The sequence below is a fragment of the Scyliorhinus torazame genome, chromosome 13 (genome assembly GCF_047496885.1).
Source record: "Scyliorhinus torazame isolate Kashiwa2021f chromosome 13, sScyTor2.1, whole genome shotgun sequence".
In the NCBI taxonomy this organism is placed as follows: Eukaryota; Metazoa; Chordata; class Chondrichthyes; order Carcharhiniformes; family Scyliorhinidae; genus Scyliorhinus; species Scyliorhinus torazame.
This window is the reverse complement of record NC_092719.1, coordinates 50,297,461-50,311,876: the sequence shown is the minus strand read 5'-3', so window position 1 is coordinate 50,311,876 and position 14,416 is coordinate 50,297,461. Positions and strand designations below refer to the sequence as shown.

At 45.9% G+C, this 14,416-nt stretch overlaps 1 long non-coding RNA gene across 1 annotated transcript in view; it reads right to left on the bottom strand.

Moving 5' to 3' along the window:
• Positions 1–480: 480 nt before the first annotated feature.
• LOC140387688 (uncharacterized) overlaps positions 481–14,416 on the bottom strand; it is a 31,573-nt gene continuing 17,637 nt past the window's right edge. The window contains exon 3 of the long non-coding RNA XR_011933947.1: positions 481–1,269. This is a non-coding gene — a long non-coding RNA (uncharacterized lncRNA). The remainder of the gene's footprint in view (positions 1,270–14,416) is intronic.

Genomic DNA, 14,416 nt, shown 5'->3' with positions numbered 1-14,416 from the left:
CACGCTAATCACAGTTAAATGAATGCAAATGCCGGTTTTGCATGGTCCCCGCAGGTATGCAGCAAAGTTTGTTATCGCCACCAGCAAAGGCCCGGAACATGTGGACCTCGATGTTGGCAGGACGCTCGATATTCCGCCCGATTGCGGTACGTGTTTGCGGTGTCGTGAGGAGGATAATTTCACCCGTCTTGGATTTGACCCCTAAACTCCCTTGTCCCTCCATCTTTCCCTCTTTTTATTTTGAGACACTCTTTCAAGCCCACCTCATTGATCACCCTTTTTTGACACTGCTCTTAAAACCTCCTTCTTTGACTCAATGCCTTTTCTTTGCCTGATTATGTTGCTGTGTGGAGCACCTTGAGGTGTTTTCTACTTTAAAGGTGCAATCAAGGGGCAAGCTTTGTGTTTGTTCCTTATCATCCATTTCCACAGATTGAACAGAGAAAATTAACAGGCAATTATCATATTCGATTTGTGCATTTATTTGCTTTGGAGGAAAATGATAAGCCATCAATAAAACTGCTGTTGTACTAACAATGTAAAGATGGAGCCTGCTCAGATGTACGACGCCAGCCAAGCAAACCAGAAACTGTTTAAAGGCCTCGATAAAGCTAATGTGGATTTATAGCACTTGCTGCATTCATTCGTTTCTCATGCCTGGGTAAACACCAGAAGAAATGCTTTGCTTCTCAACAATTAACATTTCTAATCACGAGGGACTGAAATATCAAATAACTTATGATTGTGGACCCTGCCAAATGACAGAAATGGTGCAGAAATAAATGACTAAACAGTCAAACTAACATTTCAGGAACAGCATGATCATTATACTTGAGTTATAATACAAGTGTAACGGAACTTCAGTATGCGATTGACAGGCTGTGAGCAGTGTAGCAGAATCTGCAAAGGTCCTGAATGAGTACGTGACAAAGCTGTGCATCTCATCGACTTCAGTGCAACTGAAGTTCCTGTAGCATTCTTATAATCACAAAGAAGTCCCAATATCTATAATTTAATTCGATAAGTCCTCACAAAGAAAACAAATTGCGTCTCGTATTCTTCACTTCCAGCTCACAGGGGAGATTGCTCTGCAATGTGTTCATTTCTTTTCTTGCAGGCAACCGATAATTAATCTGTTTTCAAAATTGCCTTCCGCTGATTTCCTGATTACTTTTGATCAACAATGCCGTCCAAAGACAGAGCTCTCATTATATTATTCAAGTCTGGCCGGATGGCTTCTTAGTTCCCAGAGAAATCATTCAAGAGCTTCTGCAAATTAGAACAGTAATAAGATGTGATAAGTTGTCACACAGCATATCGTATCTTTACTTGTCTCTTAAATTTCAAATAACAAGGATGCTAACACAAATGGAAATGGTGAATGTGGTATTTGTGACCCGTTCCGGAAAGATTTATGTTTTAGTTTCTTGTTTACACATCCGAATTTCCTCGGTAAATATTTTCCACTAATTTTCATCAGGGTCCATGGAATCTCTTCAGTGCAGAAGGAGGCCACTCAGTCCATCGAGTCTGCACAGACTCCTCAGAAAGAGCACCCTCCCTAGGCCTACACATCTTGCCCTATCCATGGAACTCCCACCTAAACGTTTGGACACTAAGTGGGCAATTTAGCATGGCCAATCCACCTAATCTGCACATCTTTGGACTGTGGGAGGAAACCGGAGCACCCGGAAGAAGTCCACGCGGACATGGGGAGAACGTGCGAAGTCCACACAGACACCCAAGGCTAGAATTCAACCCCGGTCCCTGGTGCCGTGAGGCAGCAGTGATAACCACTGTGCGACCATGCCGCCTTAGGTGTTAGTCTTGTTCGCTGCTCTCATTAAATCTTCCAATGTTTAAGATAAACAATGCAAGAGGAGACTGTATTGCCAAAGCAATGCACATTCCATCTCGCCGTCTTAAAAGAAAATGTTTGAAGCAGACCAGCAAATAATACATTACAGCATAAATAAATGTTATTTTGCAGAGAATCTTGCCATCTCACCCCTGATCCCATGTGACTTCATCTTCTGTACCAGTCTTCCATGAGTGACCTTGTCAAATGCCTTACTGAAGTCGATGGTATCGACAAGGACTTCAGTAAGGCTTTTGACAAGGTCCCTCATGGCAGACTGGTACAGCAGGTGAAGTCGCACGGGATCAGAGGTGAGCTGGCAAGATGGATACGGAACTGGCTCTGTCATAGAAGGCAGAGCGTAGCAGTGAAAGGGTGCATTTCTGAATGGAGGACTGTGACTAGTGGCGCTCCTCAGGGATCAGTGCTGGGACCTTTGCTGTTTTTTATATATATAAATGATTTGGAGGAAAATGTAACTGGTCTGATTAGTAAGTTTGCAGACAACACAAAGGTTGGTGGAATTGCGGATAGCGATGAGGACCGTCAGAGGATAAAGCAGGATATAGATCGGTTGGAGACTTGGGTGGAAAGATGGCAGATGGAGCTTAATCTGGACAAATGTGAAGTAATGCATTTTGGAAGGTCTAAAACAGATGGGAAAGAGATATAGTAAATGGCAGAACTCTTAAGAGCATTGATAGGCAGAGGGATCTGGGTGTACAGGTCCACAGGTCACTGAAAGTGGCAAGGCAGGTGGAGAAGGTAGTCAAGAAGGCATATGGCATGCTTGCCTTCATCAGCAGTGGCATTGAGTTTAAGAATTGGCAAGTCATGTTGCAGCATTAAAAAACTTTAGTTAGGCCACACTTGGAATATAGTGTTCAATTCTGGTTGCCACTCTACCAGAAGGATGTAGAAGCTTTGGCGAGGGTACAGAAAAGATTTACCAGGCTGTTGCCTGGAATGGAGGGCATTAGCTATGAGGATAGGTTGGAGAAACTTGGTTTCTTCTCACTGGAACGACGGATGTTGAGGGGCGACCTGATAAAAGTCTACAAGATTATGAGGGGCATGGACAGAGTGGATAGTCAGAAGCTTCATTCCAGGGTGGAAGAGTCAATTACTAGGGGGCATAGGTTTAAGGTGCGAGGGGCATGGTTTAAAGGAGATGTATGAGGCAGGTTTTTTACACAGAGGGTAGTGGGAGCCTGGAACTTGTTGCCAGGGGAAGTAGTGGAAGCAGATACGACAGTGACTTTTAGGGGGTGTTTTGACAAATACATGAATAGGATGGGAATTGAGGGATATGATCCCTGGGAGTGTAGGTGTTTTTAGTTCAGAAGGACAGCATGGTCGGTGCAGGCTTGAAGGGCCGAAGGGCCTGTTCCTGTGTTGTAGTTTTCTTTGTTCTTTGTTCATGTAAGGAGACCATTTAATCTGATGTTGTTTGTGCTGGCTCCTTAAAAGAATGATCCAGCTAGTGCCTCATTCTTTCACCATAGCTCTGCTTTTTTACAATTGCCTGTTGCATGCTAGTGTTGAGTCTCCTTCGCACCACCACCACAACCCCCACCCCACCACAACCCTTTTAGCAGTGCACTGCAGATAATGAAAACCAGCCGTATAAGGAACAGTCTCCTCCTCGCCTCTCTAGTCCGTTCAACACATATACCAAATCTGGTGTCCTCTGGTCACCAAACCTCTTGCCAATGGAAACAGCTTCCGACTTACTCCATCAAAACGTTTCATAATTTTGATGCCTCTACTAGTTCTACCTGTTACCTTCTCCACCTTCATTATTGTTCTCCCTGCTTTCATCCATGAAGACCAGGTATGGAATTTTCATCCCACCCCCACCCGCGGCGGCATTTTGTTGGTGACGGAAATGGGCCGTCGCGGGCGGCGGCGGGATCGTTTGGGTCCTGCCGCTGTCAATGGGTTTTCCATTGTTCACACCATCTACTGCCAGGGACCTCGGGGCGCGGTGGGGGGAGGGCGGGGGGGGGGGGGGGGGTCACCATGGGCGGGACTGGAAGATCATGCCAGCAGGATTGGCCTGAACATTTTGGCCAGGGATTATGTTCGCTTCTCTCTGGAATCTGAGTAACCATCAACAGGCTACAGAAAAAAATATAAAGAAATATTAATGGTAAACATCAGATAATGGATAGGAGGTTGAATATAAAAGCAAAATATTGCGGATGCTGTGAATCTGAAGTAAAACAAAACTGGTGGAAATACTCAGCAGGTCAAGCAACACCTACAGAGAGAAATAGAGTTTGCCTTTAATGACTAGCCCCACATTGCCCCCAGGCGGACAAGGTGGTCACGGTGGTAACCTCCATGGAGTTTTTGCCTGTCATGGCATTTCAGATCCACGAATGGACTCAGACAGACACGATTCTCACAAAAGTTCGACACGCAGTGTTTTATGGAGGTCAGTATCGTCAGCTACCAGGCGCATGAAGGGCGTATTCGTCAAAACTGTCCAGGTTTAGTGTGGAGGACATGATACCGCTATGGGATATGTGCAATGTAATTCCAGAAAAAGGCCAGGAGTTGATATTGAAGGATCTCCACAAGGGAAATCCAGGGGTGTCCAAAATGAAGATGTTGCCACGCAGTTATGTCTGACGGCCGGGCCTGCATGCGGACATCAAGTAGCTGGCCCAACAATGCTCAGTCTGTCAGGAGCATCAGAAGCTCCCACCAGCTCCGCCCCTTCACCCTTGCGAATGGACAGGACAGCCATGGGCACGATTGCATGGCGACTTTGCCGGTCTATTTCAGGGTTCAATGTTGCTCCTATTAATTGACGCCCATTGTAAATGGCTGGAGGTCCACAGGATGGGGCAACCATCTCCCAGGCACCCATCAAGAAGTTGTGATTATTGTTTTCCATGCACGGTATCCCTGAAGTGTTTGTTCCAGACAATGTAAGCCCTTTCACGAGTGAGGAGCTCTCGGGGCTTTTGAAGGCGAATGGGGTATGGCACATTTGTACCTCCCCGTACCGCAACAGCAGAACTTTACTGGCCTAAAATTGCAACAGTATATACACAATAAAGCATGGCAGCTCGAGGTGGTAAAGATGCTGACTGAAAACCTCGGCCTTGCTCCAGATTCAGAACAGGTCGAAGACACACAACCTAAATTAAATCAGGTTACCTGAGCCAGAATTCACCCCAAAAAGCAAAGGCGAGAGGTAGAGTTAAGGGCAGGGGAGAAAATGAGAGAAAGGGAAGCCCAAAAAGAAATGGAGGAGGAAGAAGCTCAGGAAAAGAGAAAGAGAATTCCAAGAGAGAAAGAAAGACTGTTTTTATCCAGCTAGGAAATCGAGAGAGAGAGTGTTGCAGGCACAGAAGACTGGAGAATTGAGACTGATCGCAACAGCTATTGAGAACCTGGGGTTTCTTGCATAGGGGGAATGTGACTCCCTTTGTATCACAAGTTCCAACAAAATAAATAACTAGTTTTAGAGACGTAGGGTGCTTTCAAACCTTGCTTGCTGTTTTGCTGCACGCACCAAAGTGATTCGTAAAAGAGATTACTGGTTCATGTTTAACGGTTTCCTGAGGATACGTTCACCGATAGAGTTAATGGATCACTGCTGTAGAGATGGGGTTGTGCCGAGCTTACCCACGAGGGGAGTGGACCTATTATTGGGGTATAACTCATTTGGAAGGCAAAATACAGTCCAGGTGAACTTGGGGAAACAAAAGGGAACCAACAAAATTCTGTCCAGCTGCAGAGAGGTGAGGAAGTCCCGAACATCCGACAATGGAGCAGAGAGCCAATAAGGGGTAGGGAAATAGAACGAAAGCCAGAGGAGCCCTCTGCGATAAAAGGGCTCAGGATAGAACCCATGAAGGCTAACGTGGCCAAAACCAGACAATTACAGTTTAACGATGCCAAGGCAAGGCCTGTCGAATTTAGAAGGAAAGGGGTTGAAAATGGAGGCCTGGTCAGCAGACACCTTCTATCAGGATTTAAATAGGGACAGAGGAAGTTACCAAACCACAGGCAGACCTTGAGAGGGATGCCTCATCTAGTTGAATTGCTACAGGACAGTGTAGTGATCTCTATATGTGCATGTACACAAGGGGTTAACGTGTATTCAGTAGCACCATATGATCACTAGAGGGCCAGACCAACAGGGGTATAAAAGGCAACCACATTGGGTCTCTGGCTCTCTCGGGGGTGCACTGTGACCAGGGCAATAGCAGTGTAGTTCAGATGGCTAGTGGAGTTATGTATAGTTACTGTAGTTAGATCTTGTTAACCTTATCACTAGTATCAAAGTTAAAGTAAAGAACTTATGCCAGTCTTGTTATAGTTACCCAATACACCTTTTGTTACTACTGGATGAGTTTGAGTCTTCTTCATCGAGATTCAGAAGACCTCTTCATTAGCCAAGGATTGAGTAGCACATGTTATCTACCACACAGGTAACAAAACATGGTACCAGGCGTGTTGGCTTGAACAGAACTAATTAGATTAGGTTAGACAAAAGTAGAGAAGAAAATTCAGACCGGATATTCGATTGTGGAAGACTTTGCAGCAAATGGATCCTTGATGACTAACTATGGGACTCATTGGACCTCCAGGGCAGCTGGAAACAACCGGTAATTTAAGTTATAACTGGAAAAGTTTTGAACAGATATTCCAAATATTTATTGCAGCTAATGATTTAAGCATGGTCCCTGATGCAATGAAAATAGCACTACTACTCTCAATAGGAGGGCATGAAGCTGCAGAAATCTATAATTGCTTTAATTACTTAGAAGGTGAAGACAACACCAAAATAGAAGCAATACTCAAAAAATGTGATGAACACTGTAAGAGTCAGTCTGGAGAGATGCTAGAAAGATTTAACTCTTGTCATAAATGCCAGAGAAACGGAGGGCCCATCACTGATTTTATTACAAATCTCAAGTTAATACCACAAGGCTGTGATTATGCTGATTTCAGAGACACTATGATAATGGATCAATTAATTTCTGGACTATCGGACAAAAATTTGAAGGAAGAACTTTCACACGATAAGTATCTAACCCTAGAAACTGCTGTAGAAAAATGCCTTGCTTATGAACAAAAGCAAAATCAATACTGTCTTTACAAACACAGAATCAGTATCCACAAAACAAAATCGGTAAAAATGGCACGAACACTCACCACGAGGCAGAGGCAGGACCTCACTCGATGCAACAGCGCTTTTTGATTGGCAGCCACCTTGAGCGAGAGCGTTCCGGCCAGTACGCACATGCGCACTTCTCAAAAAGAAGGAAAACGGCCAAATACACTCGAGAAGCCACGCATGCGCAGTTGCGAAAAGAGCGCACAGTAAAGGAAACTCAAATTGCGCATTCGCAATTGATTCCTACGCATGACGTCACGAGTGTCATGAAGTCAGAGGACCCGGACCATGCCCATTTAAAAGGGAAATACACGAAAATGAACAAAAAGACATTGAAAGCTGCAAAACCAAATGTTCTTACATCAAAAGACAGAACAATACCCGAACTTACACCAGCAGTTAAAAATAACCTCCACAGCACCCTGGCAAAAGCAGTTTGCACCACCCAAAGAGGAAAGCACAGTGATTTGTTCATTGAAGAATACTACTCAGAAGATGATTTCTTATTTGAACATAGAAAGAACAATGACAAATCCAAAACAAACAGATGATTTGTTCATTGAAGAATACTGCTCAGAAGATGATTTCTTTATTAGACATAGAAAGAACAATGACAAATCCGAAACAAAAAGAGATGATTTGTTCATTGAAGATTACTGCTCAGACATGGATGAGTTATTCGGAATTGATGATCATTGCATCAGCAACACGGTTGAAACGCTCAACATGACTCTTCTCATGGTAGATGAATCCAATACCATGATGCTATGGCAGATCGTCGATACATTGGATGACAGAAATACCCAAGAAGAAGGCAACGCCACACAGAGAGCACAGATCGACTCTACAGCGAGAACACTGCACAACTCCACAGAGAGAGCAATGACAGACTCCACAGAGAGAGCGATGACAGACTCCACACAGAGAGCGAAGAAGGACTCCTCAGAGAGAGTGATGAAGGACTCCACAGAGCGAGCGATGAAAGACCCCACAGAGAGAGCGATGACAGACTTCACAGAAAGAGCGATGAAAGAATTCACAGAGAGAGCGATGAAGGACTCCACAGAGAGCGCGATGAAAGACTCCACAGAGAGAGCAATGAAAGACTCCACAGAGAGAGCGATGAAAGACTCCAGAGAGAGCGATGAAAGACTCCACAGAGAGCGCGATGAAAGCCTCCACAGAGAGAGCGATGAAAGACTCCACAGAGAGAGCGATGAAAGACTCCACAGAGAGAGCGATGAAAGTCTCCACAAAGAGAGCGACGCAAGCCTTCACAGACAGCTCGGTGACAGACTCAAAAATGGAAGCAAGCAAACACTCCATAGCGAACGCCATGCAGGAACAAGACTATGAAGGTCTATCCACGTTATCTGCGCAACCAGCAGCAGAGTATAAATGTCTACCAAGCTCACATGTACAACAAAAAGACTATGACAGTCGACCCAGCTTATTTGAGCCACCAGAACCCAGCTCATTTAACCAACAAGAAGACAGTCTACCCAGCTTATTTGAGCCACCAGAAGAAGACTGTGAAAGTCTACCCAGCTCATTTAACCAACAAGAAGACACTGAATGTCTACCCACTGTATGTGAGACAAGTGACGAAGAAATCACAATTCCCATACAGGATGTGCAGGATGACAGCGAGACTGACAGATCTCAGCTTGTCTGCACAGAAGCACTCAACAATCAGAGGAGGGCTACTCATGAGTCCAGAGAGACCACATCAATTGAAATCGTGAAGATTTTGACTTCAGAAGAGGAGCACCAAGACCCACAAGAGAATTAAATTGTGAAGATTTTGACTCCAGAAGAGGAGCACCAAGACCAACAATAAAATTAAATTGTGAAGATTTTGACTCCAGAAGAGGAGCACCAAGAAACCAAAGGTGATTCAAATGAACCAGAAATGACTCCAGAAGAGGAGCACAAAGAAATCAATGATGATTCAAGTGAACCAGAAATGACTCCAGAAGAGGAGTACCAAGGAAGCAAAGAAGAGGAATCAAATCCACCACAAATGACTGATGTCACCAACATCAATGCAACATCAGATCATTCTCACAATTCTCAAGAAGAAATTATCAATGTAACAGATACCACAACGGACACTGACACCGATAACTGTGACAATGACTCAAATCATCCACACGGAACACTCATTGAGCACAACAAGAACAACAAACACCGCACGACGCACAGCAGAAACAAGAACAACAACAAGAAACACAACATGCAGTGCAACAAGAACAACAAAGACAACAAGAAGCATAACAAAAACAACAAGCACGACAAGAAAAACGACAAGAACAGCGGCGAAAACAACAAAAACAGAAACAACAAGCACAACAAAAGCAACAACAAGAACGACAATAAAAACAACAAACACAGAAATGACAGAAACAAACAACAATGAAACAATGACCTGTACAACATGGTACAACTCTGCACATGAAGGAAAATGCCACAGCACACTGCAAAACAATGACAAGACTACAAATATGCCAAGGCATGACAAAGAATCTCACAAATTCACATCTGCTCCGGAACAAGCAAGCACGCCAGCTTTCAAGGCAGATGACACACTAGATCAATATCGCAAGCACAGGAAAAAGTCCAGGTCAGACGACAATGATGACACGCAGAATCAATACCGCAAGCACAGAAAAAAGTCCAGGTCAGACAATGATGTAACACAGAATCGCTACGACAAGTATAGAGAAAAAAAAGTCTAAATTAGACAACAAAGTGATTCGACCATTCGAACACCTCATGATGACTTGATGGTTATTTAAACACAAGAACACTGACGACGTTCACAAAGAAATAACGACACCAACCTCACCACTTCAACAACAGAAGAAGAAAGCAACTCAACCGAACAAATTCATAAAGTTTGGACTCACAATTTTTTTTATTAAGATTGGACTCATAAATATTAATTGGCTTTGTATAATCATCAAGATCACACCTTGTACATAACATCATTTGTCTACCTATTTCATGCAAGCGAAAAAACCTTAGAGACTAAATGTATTCACATTTGACGGACTAACTCTTGGATTTTATGTAATGCATTTGCAAACTGCATCCATTATATTTGTTCAATTTTCTTTACAACATACAGAAAATATGTAACATGAAAAGGGGGATGTAGTGATCTCTATATGTGCATGTATACAAGGGGTTAATGTGTAATCAGTAGCACCGCATGATCACCAGAGGGCCGGACCAAAGGGGAATAAAAGGCAACCACATTGGGTCTCTGGCTCTCTCGGGGGTGCACTGTGACCAGGGCAATAGCAGTGTAGTTCAGATGGCTAGTGGATAGTTACTGTAGTTAGATCTTGTTAACCTTATCACTAGTATCAAAGTTAAAGTAAAGAACTTATGCCAGTCTTGTTATAGTTACCCAATAAACCTTTTGTTACTACTGGATGAGTTTGAGTCTTCTTTATCGAGATTCAGAAGACCTCTTCATTAGCCAAGGATTGAGTAGCACATGTTACCGACCACACAGGTAACAAATCAGACAGTACAACTGAGGCTGGTCAATCACCTGGGCAGTACTGTCTCAAAGGACATGGGGTGGACTGGGGACCAACCCATGCCCAGGGGAACAGAAAAGGGGGAGTCAATACCCCTGAAGGTGAATCATAAACGTGTTTAGGGAAACACAAGTGCAGCTAACACAGAATCCTCCAACACACCATCCAAGGATCAGATTCAAAATTTCAATCCCCCTCAATCCAACAGTGCAATTTCCAAGGCAACTGATGAAAATGTTCAGGGGGGAACACTGACTCCTCACAGGAGTTTAAAAACAACCACCTTGGAAATACAAATGGATCAGAATCTAAATGATCAGATTTATTGGCTGAAATTCTCCGGCTGTTCACTGGCGGTGGCATTTTCTGGTCCTGCCGGCAGCGCACCCCCGCCCGCGGGTTTCTCGGAATTCCCATTGGCAGTGGTGGGAACAGGAAATCCCGCCACCAACGAATGGCGCGCTGCCGAGGAACACGCAGCTGGGAGGTTGGAGAATCCCACCCATGCATTGTCGAAACAGCCATGAAAGGTTAAGAGCCCCACAGACACCACAGCAAAACAGCCAGGGGCATTTGCATATCATTGACATGGAAATAAAACCCAGGCCTGCAAAATCTGACTCCTCTCCAGAAATCAACATGGAGTTTGAACTTTCCCCACCTGCTAAATGCATCGAGAATCATATACCTGTTGATCTTACAGCACCTGAAACTTTGCGTTCCGATATTAATGAATGTTCACCAGATATCACAAACCTGCCCATTCTTTTCGAAGAGGATGCGGCAGATAAAAAACAGCATAGTCCGTGTGTAAATGTCGGAACATGTGTGAAACGTATATGTATACATTTTCTTTTGTTTCATAAGGAAGCCATGTAAACAAAATACCATCACAGATTACATTTTTCCCCCATGTATGAAGGTTTGTCATGTTAGTATGTTACGAACTTTCAGTCAATACTTAATATTTTTAGAAACAGAAGAAAATGTGACAAAAATGTGGCCACCATAGGATCACTTGGCATATTTTTGGACTAGAGCTACTCCCTTGCCTCAAGAGGGTATAAGAGGAACCTTCCAGACTGATGCTGACTCAATGCCTTTTCCTGAAACTAAGGGTAGTATCAAATAAATGGGTCATTCAACCACAAAAACACTGGGGGCTGGATTCTCCGCAACCCGCGCCAAAATCGCATTCAGAGCGGGGGCGGAGAATCGATGTTCCCAACCAAATTGGGCATGGCGCCGCCGGAGAATCGCTCGTCCATGAAATACGGCGCATGGCTGGGGGGCCATTGTCAGAGGCTGTCTCAGTGATACTCCCAGCCCGACCGGCTGAGTTCCCGACGGCGTGGAACTAATGTGGTATGGTCAGTCGGGGCTCTTGTCTGGCGGCTGTGTCCTCAGTCCGCGGCCGCTCTAGTGGGGGGTGTGGGGATCAAGCACCGGGGGGTGCCACAGCAGCGATCGGGCAGGTCCGTTGCAGCGGCACACGGCTGATCAGGGGAGGCCTTGTTTCTTGGTCTTAATCTGGGTCCGAATCCGCCATGACGCTCGGCGCGGCCGCGGGAGGCCGTCGCCATGCACATGCGCGGACTCGGAACCGGAAGTGTGGGGGCCCGTATCCACAGCCAAAGCTGCATGAAGCTCCCCAGGTCCCTGCTAGCCCCCTGCAGGTAGGTGAATAGCCGTTTATCTTTTGCAGGAAACTGGGGAGTAAGCCGCCAGCTTTTTTACACTGGTGTGGGGACATAGCCCCATTTTTGGACAATCCAGCCCTAGCTGTCTCAAACACGCAAACCATTTAAGAAACTACAGGCCTGCCATGAAAGAGGCTAAGATAATTATAAGTTACAAGTGTCATGATATTCAAACACACACATCATGATGGACACACTAACAGGCAAATCAGAGCACACAACACCACAACCAATCACAGACAAGAACACCAACCACATAAAAAGCACGAGCACGACACCTGGAGGTCAGTAGGTCTGGGGAGAAGGAAACAAGAAAGAGCTGTTGAAACACCACAAGCAGGGAGCCCCCCACGTGCAGAGTGCAAAGACCAAGTTGTAAATAGTGAGTTTAAATAAAGAAGCGTTGTACCATATGCAACTGTGTTGGCTCTTCTGTGTGTCAGAACACCCAACACCACATGGTACCAGGAGTGGGGTACGTGTATATGTGGACGATATCATCATTTGGTCCACCACTCCGCAGGAACACATGCATCGTCTTCGACGTGTCTTCACCCGCATACGGCAAAATGGCCTGCGTCTCAACCGTGCGAAGTGTGCTTTCGGCCAGACGGAGCTGAAATTCCTCGGGGACCACATCTCAAGGTCCGGGGTCCGTCCCGATGCAGACAAGGTTAGCGCCATCACAGCCATGCCACGACCGGCTGACAAGAAGGCTGTCTTAAGATTCCTGGGCATGGTCAACTTCCTTGGGAAGTTCATTCCCAACCTGGCTTCTCATACAACAAACATGCGCCATCTCGTAAAAAAATCGACGGAATTCAACTGGCACCAGTCGCATCAGCGGGAATGGGAGGAGCTCAAGCACAAACTGGTCACGGCACCAGTGCTGGCCTTCTTTGACACGACTCGCCCTACAAAGATCTCAACAGACGCCAGCCAATCTGGTATTGGAGCGGTACTCCTGCAAAAAGACAGCACGTCATCATGGGCCCCGGTTGCGTATGCCTCACGAGCCATGACCCCTACCGAACAGCGCTACGCGCAAATCGAAAAAGAATGCCTGGGCTTGTTAACTGGACTGGACAAGTTCCACGACTATGTGTATGGCCTGCCACGATTCACGGTCGAAACTGACCACCGCCCCCTGGTCAACATCATTAACAAAGACCTGAACGACATGACTCCTCGCCTCCAGCGCATCTTACTTAAACTCAGGAGGTACGATTTTGAACTGATCTACACTCCGGGGAAGGAACTAATAGTGGCGGACACTCTTTCCCGAGCAGTGAGCACACCACCAGATGCGGAGGGGTTCGTGCGTCAAATTGAGGCACACGTGACTCTGACAGCAGCAAATATGCCAGCTGATGATCCTTGTCTGGCCCACATACGCGCAGAGACGGCGACTGACCCTCTGCTGCAGCGAGTGATGCGCCACATGACGGAAGGGTGGCTAAAAGGGCAGTGCCCCCAGTTTTATAATGTGCGAGATGACCTCACCAATATAGACGGGGTCCTTATGAAATCGCATAGGATCGTCATTCCACACAGTGTGCGCCAGATGATTCTTCGTCAACTACACGAAGGCCACTTGGGCGTCGAAAAATGCAGACGAAGGGCCCGGGAGGCGGTATATTGGCCGGGTATTAATGAAGACATAGCCAACATGGTGCTCAACTGCACAACCTGTCAGAGGTTTCAGCCAGCGCAACCTCCGGAAACACTTCTACCACACGAGATGGTGACGTCCCCCTGGGCGAAGGTGGGTGTTGACCTATTTCACGCGCTCGGCAGAGATTACATTGTTATTATAGACTACTTCTCAAACTACCCGGAAGTCATGCCTCTCCATGATCTGACGTTGTCCGCAGTCATTGGGGCCTGCAAGGAAACGTTTGCTCGCCACGGCATTCCAAGGACTGTCATGTCAGACAATGGACCTTGTTTTGCCAGCCGTGAATGGTCGTCCTTTGCCGCAGCATATGGTTTCACTCATGTGACATCCAGCCCTCTGCATCCACAATCGAACGGGAAGGCTGAAAAGGGTGTCCACATCGCAAAGCGGCTCCTGTGCAAGGCGGCTGATGACGGATCGGACTTTAACCTTGCCTTGCTGGCCTATCGATCGGCCCCGTTATCCACGGGCCTCTCGCCAGCGCAGCTA